We start from the raw sequence: 9,962 nt of genomic DNA on the forward strand, positions 1-9,962 counted from the left end.
CATCTACAATACTTTTTTATTTCTTTTAAATTGTAGATATTTAAAAATAATATTTTAAAGAATTCCTGTCTGGGCATAAGAAGAAACTGAACCTGGGTAATGTGATGGGGAGAAACAGGTAATATACATGATGAAGAGAAACATGGACAAATTAATTTGTCTCTTGTAAGTCAGTAGATGAAAACTGGAAATCGAGATTGGCACACTTTATTTGCCAAGGAGCACAGCTGTTACTTTGAATGTATAGGACAATCTTAGACAGTATTTTTTTTTATTTCCAGGATTTTACATTTAACATACAAAAGCTGTGTCCTTGTCATGCGTCTCATGTTTTCATGCTGTTTACTGAGGTTCAAGAGCATCATCTACATAATCTTGGAGCTACAGCTGTTTGCTTCCCTGGCTGATTATGCAGGAGATGTCTGGGGAATTGTTACTTTTTTCCTTGTCATGTCTCAGGTAAAGCTAGAGCTGCTAAAATGTTATAAAATCCTTGCTGCAGAAGGCTGCAGAAGTATTCTGCAAAGCATTCTTACGTAATTACCTCGTGTTCATTAGGCATTCACAATTAAACTAAAAATACCAGTGAGGTGGACATTTGGTGTAACCTGATCCAGCATTTATCTTCAAAGGGGTCAGAGAAAACTCCATTCTAATATGAGAACAACTCCTTTGGTTTTCCAGAAATCTGAATAATGCTGACCTGTAAAACCAGCTCCTTTTCCCTTTTCTGTTCCTTCATTACCGGAGGACTTATATCTGTGTTTGTGGGAAGGCAGATGTTCATCAGTGTGATACATCGTGTTCCTGAGTGTTGTGTCGGTTCGGTTCCACAAGTCAGTCATGGATCTTGGACAAAGCATTTTGCCTTCTTCTGTCTGCTCCCTGATTTTATGGTCAAGGTGATGCCTCGTGAGTTTTTGACAGATGTATCCAAGTCACTTCAGTCGTGATTGTATCTTGAAGAGGTGTCTGAAACTGCAGCAGTCTGTACTTCACTTTTAAGCTTTGCTGTATTATATTTGTTTGAAAGGAAGCAAGCAATGATATTAGAAGTTAGGAAATTCCATGGCTGCTCCATCCATCCTTTCCCCTTTTAGAGGGGCCACAGTGCAGTCTTAATGATGTTTTTAAACGCTGTGTTTTCCCCTTTTAGCATTTCTTTCTTTAGGATTTCAGTGCTCTTTAGGGTTTCAGTGATGTCTCTTATTACAGCAGCGTCAGGTTTGGATGAGGGCTTTGCTCTACTAGTAACTGTAATACCCGTGGCTGGAGGTTTGGTCTATGCCCCAAACCTCACTGTATAGCAGTGAGGGAGAAGGGAGATATTCTGATCTACCTGGACATCTCTGATGCACTGTTCTTGCTTTAAGGAATGTATCTCAGTTTTGATAAAAAGTTGAGCTCAATTCTGACCTGCCTGTTTCTACATCCTCTCTTCAGCTTTGTGCGTGGCTTTTGAGTTTGGTGCCACCAGGATGACTGGACTGGGAATACTGTATCTCTTTGCTGACTGGCCACCTAAATGTAGAGCAGCAGTGCCCGGCCCAGGCTTGTAGGCAACAAACTGCTTACAGAAGTATCCAGCACGGCTGTGGGCTCAGGAATGAATTAAAGATAAGGCAAAAGGGGATGGGAAGTACCACAGTGCTTCTAGAGCAAAACTTACTTCACAGCATCAGTCTTGGAGAACTAAAAGCTGAGGATCAGCTTCTAAAGAGAATAGGGGGTTACAGAGACGCTGTAACTTGTCTCAGACCATTCACTGCAGCAAAACTGGGGAAATATCTCACTTTTGGGAACAAAGTGAAGAATGTTAGGGTTATTTCTGTGGCAGGGTGAGACCACAAATGCACACAGAGGCAGCAGAAATCTGGGTGTGATCTCTGCTCCTTTTAGGCTTGGCACCCTCCTCTGTAAACAGATCCCCCGAGAAAAGGTTAGGAAATACAATTCCATTCCAGGCAGACCCTGCCTTCAGGGCATGGCCTGCCCGCCTCCCACAGGGTGGCCCCTGTCCCAGTTGGCATTTTGGCTGCTACCCTGGACGCTGGGCACTAATCATACATTTGTCCAACCCCTTCTCCTGAGCTTGGTCAGTAGAAATGCATTTAGTGGTCCTTGGGCTGCTCATCTCTGAGTAACCCGGGGGCAGAGTCACCAAGGAACAGCCCACAAAGAATCTCCGAGGGATCTCTACAGAGTTCAGCTGGAATTATTTTCAGAATCCCAGGAGGGACTTCCAAGACCAGAAAGAAGCCAACATTGGTCCTGCTGATCTTGTTTCAGGTGACTGATGCTACCTTATCTCACTTCAATTTTCTAGATGCTGAGGCTGTGGACATAGCATCCAATCACTCCTAGAGGATAACACATTATCTTCATTTGGGGAGGGAAATCCTAACTTTTCTTTGAATTAGAAAGAGGAAGAACTTACCACTTCAGGAAACTGGAAAATTCTAACAGAAGGAGAGTTAAAGATCAATTAACTTACAGCTCCATAACAAAAAAAAAAAAAAAAAAAGGAGGAGAGATGCTGCTATTTTAAGACCATAGAGAACTGTACCAGATGATCTTGTATCTTTCTAAAATTTTTAGAAAGCTGCCTAAAATTTTTATGCTCCTCACTGTTTCTGCTGCTTTAATCTTTAGAACTGTGGAAGGTTTGTAAGACGTTGCTTTAGAAAATCCAGCTGTGACATCCCCAGTGGTTTGATTCCTGACACCAGTCCTCCTGTGCATACTGGCAGCTGGGGAGTTCTGACCACTGGCATTTGGTCCATTTGGCTTCTTCCCTGTGAGTACATCAACAGGCATGACCACCTCCTGATATCTCACCTTCATAATGGAAGAAGTCTGGGTTGTGTATCTCCCATTATCATCATGCTTGTTCTAATGAAACAAAACCCAGGTGTGGAAGAAGCCAGGAAAGAGAGGAAAAGCAAACAGTCCCTGCCACCCTCTTCTTCTTCCCCCAGTAATGTTGGCAAAAGCCTGGAGTATACTCAAGAAGAGCTGGATAAGTATCTGGAGAAGCTAAACCATGTCTTCTTTGACACAGAAGCCAGAAAAAGGAATGGCCACCATGATCAGAAATCCCTCCATTGCAGAAGTGCTGATGTTATGTCAGAAACTAAGGAACACTCAGGAAAGGAGGTGGGACACTCAGCATCTGTCAGGCTACACAAAAGTTCAGGTAGGAGACTTAAAATGACTGTCAGACTCAACCCAAGGTAGAGCTCCTGGCTAAGGTGATTAATCCTGGCTGATACAGTGAATCCTGATAAAACGCATAGTCCATGAACGTAGAGGGGGAAGAGGTGGGAGGAAGTCATCTTATTTTGGAGGTAATGCATTCCTATTTTTGCACTGCTTATTTCAACATTACACAGTCTTCCAGAGAGAGCTCTGTGACTCGTGTGGTGTATATGTTACTCGTGAAAGATGTAAACGTTGGCATTGGCCTCTATGCATGTGTGTGTAGCTATTACGTAAATTACTGCTTCCCATAGAAACAGGCATAATTTCTTACTTCAAGAAATTATTGTGCAGCTCTTCAGCTGTTACAAATCTCCCACTTTCCCCTCACATAGCAGTGTTTTGCCAATTTTCCCAGCTAAGAGTCTGGCCCAGTACAGTACAGAAGCTCTGCAGACATTTATCTAGAAGACACTGCATGGTACTGAGCCATAGGAAATATTTCAGGAATTTTTCTTCTGTGCACAATGATCATGCAGTGTACTCTGTAAACATGAAAGGCAACCTGCAAAATTCTCTTTGCCTTGAGCAAAGACGTTTTTTAGGGGCTGAAACAATGTGGGCCTCTTTATTATGAGCTTCATTGCAATACATCAGATTTTGCCCTTGAGTTGACAGTTTTCATGGCAGCTCCATGAGGCTGTGGCACTTTATGCCAGCAGCTGTTTCTCCCACTTTCTCCCTATCCAGCAGCTGTTTCTATTCTTCATTCCTGAGACATGGATCCCTTAGTGCCAGTGCCCCCCTGTGTCACGGAGCACCACCATGAAGCCTTCAGTGCCGAGGAGACCTTGCTGTCAATAATGGTGCCCTGCCAAGGAATCAAGAGACAGATGTGAACAGCCTTTGCAGTGAGCTAGGACATTGTAACTTCCTAAATCCTCCAGAGCTGCCTGAGCTATCTGAGGGAATTAGTACAGCTGGTTGAAGGTAGAGGGACAGATACACAAAATATGTGGCTGTTTTTTGAAGTACATGGGCAGGAAAAGTAATTCAAGTTTACTTGGTAATTCAAATTTATTTAGAAGCCAATTTAATTTACTGAAGAAGATGCTATTTTATTAGATCTGCTACAGATAAAAAAATAGCAATGATTTTTCATTGTAGAAATAGATCATGTTGCAAAGTAACAGTGTTGGTTTATTTTTCTGCTATGGTTAAAGATGTTGCCAGAATACAGACTGGGAGAAAAAGTGCTGTGATCACTTTTCACACAGTTTAATCTAGTGCTAGCTAGCTTCAGGGAACATTCACTTGCTTAGAAAAAGGAAATTTTCACACACAAATCACAGTACAGTTCACGTTGGAAGGGCCCCCAGTGGCTCATCTGGTCCCACCTCCCTGCTCAAGCAGGGTCATCCCAGAGCACATGGCACAGGATTGTATCCAGATGGTTCTGCAATATCTCCAGTGAGGGAGAGTCCATCCCCTCTCTGGGCAGCCTCTTCAGTGCTTGGTCAGTGCACAGCAAAGTTCTTCCTCGTGTTCAGGTGAAACTTCCTGTGCATCAGTTTCTGCCTTTGCCTCTTGTCCCGTTGCTGGGCCCTGGAGCAGAGCCTGGTCCGTGCTCAGAGCCCTCCCTGCAGACAGGGACAGACAGGGATTTTTTTTGTCATTCATTAGACTCATCTAAGCTTTTGCCTAGTAGGGTAGAATTAATATTTTCTTAAGAATTCCTATTTGTTGCTATACCTTAAGATCTAAAAATCCTTTCTAGATTCCCCCCCCACCCATTTCCCACTTCCTGCCTGCTCTTTTGGAAACTGGGCAGTCCACTCATTAGAGCCAAAACAGGAACAAATGAATGGATTCAGAAGTGCAGGAGGGATAAGATGGGTGTCTGTCACACACTCAAGAGTGATAGAGCAGTAAGCAGATTATTTGGGAAATAAATTTACTCAGAGGGTTTCCTGCTTCATTAAATTTACTCAGAGTTATTTTTCAGGTTGTTTTTTTTTCTTGTTGCTTCAGAAGCAACAAGAAAGGAATGGTGGTAGATGGCAGAGAGGTGTGGGCCTCCCACATGCTGGAAAAATAGATTGCCAGCCACTCTGCAGGACATGCTATGGGTGGCAGAGCACATGTGCCTGCTGGGACAAGGCAAGAGTGGAACCCTTTACATAGCCATGGATTTAGAAAACCCACAGAGCCAGATTTGAGCCCCACAGGAACGGGAGGTCTGTGCAGTCGGGAGTCATTTCCAAAGGGTCTGTGTCCTGTCACAGCAAGAATTGGAATTCAGAAGAAGCATGCCTGGACTATCTGTCATCAGGGACTGGGAAATACCCACTGGGTAAGTTAATGGTGGCTTGCCCAACTCTGATGGGCCTGTAATTGTGTATGCAGAGTTTGACATGGGTCAGCCTCTGCTGGAAGAGCTTCATAGTCAGCAATCTCCAGTACTGTCCTTAACCCAAATATAGAATCACAGAATAGGTTGGGTTGAAAGGGACCTTAAAGCCCATCTTGTTCCAAACCCCTGCCATGGGCAGCAGCACCTTCCACTAAACCAAGTAGCTCTGAGCCCCATCCAACCTGGCCTTGAACACTTGAGGCAGCCACAACTTCTTTGAGTTGTATCTGTGGAAATCCTCATGGTGATGTTTCAGTATCAGCACAGATTCATGTAAGCACAGCAGAATGGTCAGAGTTGCGAGGAAAAATAAGATTATTCATCTGCACAAGGTTCACTTCTATTGCGTAGTACTGGGCCTTCTCACTTTTCCAGGTCTGACAAGTGTAGCAAACTTTCTGCAGTGCATTCCTGGTGGATTTTATGTGTTTTCTTTATGCTGCAAGAGCCTCTGCACCTTCAGTCCATCACCTGATTCAGTCTGCTTCCTCAGCCCATCATAGGCCCTGAAAACTACCTGGATGACTAAGACAGTCATGTGATTAAATCTCTGTGGATGCCATGGTGCAGTGATAGACACCTTAAATGATATTTCCTGAGGTAATACTGTTAGAATGTTTCTGTAATCCTCTCAAACCCTGCCATCCCACTGCTCTGGGAGGTCTGTGTTGCAGCTGTTGTGTTGCAAAGCAGAGAGGTTTGTAGAGAGAGGCTATCTGTCATTACACCTGTGCAGCTTTTCTGCCTGAAAGGTGTCATTTGCTCTCAGGAAAGACCATCTATCTGCCACGAGTGTTTCAGGGTGCCTCTGATCTATGTATAGTAGAACATCCTGAGCTGGAAGAGACCCATGGGGATCAAGTCCAACTCCTGGCCCTGCACAGACACCCCAACAATCCCACCCTGGGCATCCCTGGCAGCGCTGTCCAAGCACCCCTGGAGCTCTGGCAGCCCCAGGCTGGGGAGCCTGGGCAGTGCCAGCACCCTCTGGGGGAAGAACCTTTCCTGATATCCAACCTAAACCTCCCCAGATGCAGCTTTGTCCCATGTTGTCTCTTGTAAAACTACAGAGGGGAATGAGGTGGGAAGGATGAGATCAGCTACCCTAGCCCCCCTGATCAGTGCACAGTCAGCTAGAGCATTTTTGCCCAGGGCTACATCCAGTCAGATTTTTAGTATCTCTATTTGGATACTGGATGTTCTCTAACATACGAAAAATTGAGCATTTGTGCGGGAAAAACAAAACATTGTTTTTTCTGAAGTCTCTGCTTCTCTTCAGGTCCTCCATCTCTGTATTGCATCTAGATGTTTCCCACTCTCTTTAGCTCTCTAGCACACACTAAACTCAGAGAAGTAATTTAGGCAGACAACAGGATGTGTATCTGGAAAATGAAGTTTCATGTTTGTGCCTCAACCCTGACTTTTAATCAGATATATTCCAAGCAGAATGAGCTTCTAATTGTCTCTTTTAACATGAGGATGTCGCAAACATCTCTTTGTGAAAAATCCTTTCTTCAGGATTTTTCCTTCTGAGAAGCTGTGGCCTCAGAGCCAGATGTAAACAATAGGTTATCTGCTGCTGTGGAATGCAACAGGGTGATCCGTGATTGGTCTTGTGTGGATGTTTTGGTTCAGTGACCACTCACGCCCGGGCCAGCTGCCTTTGTTATGATTTCTTTTTGCTTTCCTATTCTGAGCGTAGCTAGCTTCTGAAGAAACCTTTCCTTCCTTTTCTTTTTAGTATAGTTATATGTATATATCTTAAAATAATAAATCAAGCCTTCTAAATATGGAGTCAGATCTACGTCTCTTCCCTCATCCTGAAACCCCTTGTGACCACCGTCACATGAGGAGACATTTCTACCCTCTTTTTCTTGCTGGTGAGAAAACCTAGAGCCTTCCAGCAAAATGATCAGAGGTTCAATAGGCTTGGAGCCCATCATCAGTAACAAGCATTTATTTACAAGTGCCAGAATTTCCTTCTTGAATCTCTCCTACCTCACCAGCTGGTGACACTTAAGTAACAGCTATATTTGTAGTCTAGAAGATTAGGATTTCTTTTACTTGCAAGATTTAGCTTCCAGTTGGCTGAACAGTTAATTCAGTGTCACAGTCTTTGTGTGATTCAGAAGCTCTGTAAGGACCCAGCTTGTCCCAGCAGTCTGTAATGTGAGTCAGCACTCAGTGATGTGTGCGTGGAGGCACCTCATGCATTCAGAGAGAAGGACTGATAACTGGAGAGGAGCACTTGATTGTTCCTGCTTTGTTAGGCAGCGTGTGGGAGGTTTTTGTGGATTTGTTTTCAGGACTTGATAAAAGAATATTCAGAGAATAAGTGAGTCAATATTGTCATCCTATACACATTTCCATTTTTAGGCTTGTTGAATTGATTTCCCATTTCAGAGTGAATGTAGGATTCAGGTTAAGAGAGATAAAAGGAAAGGTATAAAGTCACAAATTAGTAGAACTATTGAAATGGCAAAGGATGGATATTTACAGCCCTCTGTGGACCTTTGCTCTCAAAAGGCTCCAAGAGCTCTGCCCTTGGATTTTATTTGTTTGGTGACATTGTGTAAGTAAGTTTCAACCTCCAAGTTATTCATAAACTGACTGTATTGCTGCATACATTGCCCATTTGGTATCACTGTGGGGCTTCATGATGAGACGTTTTTAATCATGTGACATGTGCTCAGAGACCTGGGTGAGTCAAAGTGAAGGAAGAGAGAGAGAACATATCTACTCAAGAAGATGGTTGGTTCTTGGGAAAAAGAGTGGAAAAAGTTGATGTTATTTTAGGGGAAATGATAAACAAGAGTTTATTGGAAGAATCTTGACAGCTCTTGTTTCGTTTCCTGTCTCTTTGAATCAGGCAGTGTTGATGCACATCCCCTGCAACTGCGCTAGTGCTGAGCTGTCACCTAAAGTTTTGACACCTGCTTATGGTGCCACCAGTCATGGCACAACCTGTTTATTCTTTCCCGGCTGGGGTTAGGGAGGTCATAGCATCTGTGTCATATTTGCCATGTCAAATCTGGGGATCATTTCAGTGCTCCTGTCTTTGACTCTGGTTGTTAAATAGGACTTTGTAGTGTGCTTTAGAGACCTCCCCAAAAGGAGTTAAGAGCAGCAGGAGAAAATGACCATAAGCAAGCAAGTGACCTCTTACTATATACAAAATCAGCCTGGTTTCATCCTTATAGCTGGTCATGCCCACCAGTGTGCCCTGCTAGTTCTCATGTCAGCAGTTTGTCCTCCAAGCTCTGCTCCACAGTGACAGCATCCCAGCCCTTGGCAAATAGGAATCTGTTTAACTGTGAGGGATTTTTGATCACTGTGTTCTCTGTACTGTCCTCCAAGTATCTGGAACTGTATCCCTGCCAGCCTCTTATGGTGACCAGAAGCAGCCTCAGGCATATTCACACTACCTAGCTGCAGATATTAAAGGTAGGTGCACTGGGAGAGAGGTGTGGTTTGGAGCACTGAAGGTAGGAGCAAAAGTAAAATGCCTAAAATTACCTCAGTTAATTAACCACACACCAAGTCCCTTCCATTAGCTGGCCCCTAGCCTGCATCACTCCAACAAGCCATGGCATTGCCACTGGAAGAGTTGTGAGTGCAGATGTGCAGCTCAGGAGTGACAGTCTTCAACAGTGAACAGCCTGCAAGTGCTTTAAAGAGATGAGCCTAAACCTTTAATTTGTCTAATGCAAGACATACACGAGAGGAAAATTCCTGTGTGCAAACGTAGGCACCTAGATGTTAGATATGCAAACCCTGAGCTGCCCCTGTGCTGCCTCTCGGGAGGATGTTGAAGAGCTCAAGGAGGTGTCCCCTCAGTTCTCCTCCATACTCAACACACCAAGTACCCTCAGCTGCTCCTCATATGGCCCCTCCAGACCCTTCCCCATCCTCATGGCCTCCTTTGGATGCTCTCCAATGGCTTCATGTCAGACTTGAGGTGAGGCCACCCCAGAGCAGAGCAGGACAATCCCTTCCCTGGTGCCACCCAGGAACAGTTTTCTTTTGGCTTAGCTGCTGGTGGAGCATTCAGGTGCAGTGTGTTGATCCCTTGGAGTAAGTCTGAAGAAGGATGGAGCAAATGACCACTTATGCTTGGTTGCTCCAAGCCCTATCCAGCCTGGCCTTGGACTCTTCCAGGGATCCAGGGGCAGCCACAGCTGCTCTGGGCCCCCTGTGCCAGGGCCTCAGCACCCTCACAACCAAGAATTTCTTCCTAGTACCCAATCTCTAGTCACCCTTTTTCAGCTTAAAGCCAGCAACCCTTGTCCTGCCCTTGTCCAAAGTCCCTCTCCAGCGCTCTTGGAGCTCCTTTAAGGCATTGGAAGAGGCT

The sequence above is a fragment of the Camarhynchus parvulus genome, chromosome 14 (assembly GCF_901933205.1).
Source record: "Camarhynchus parvulus chromosome 14, STF_HiC, whole genome shotgun sequence".
Taxonomy (NCBI): Eukaryota; Metazoa; Chordata; class Aves; order Passeriformes; family Thraupidae; genus Camarhynchus; species Camarhynchus parvulus.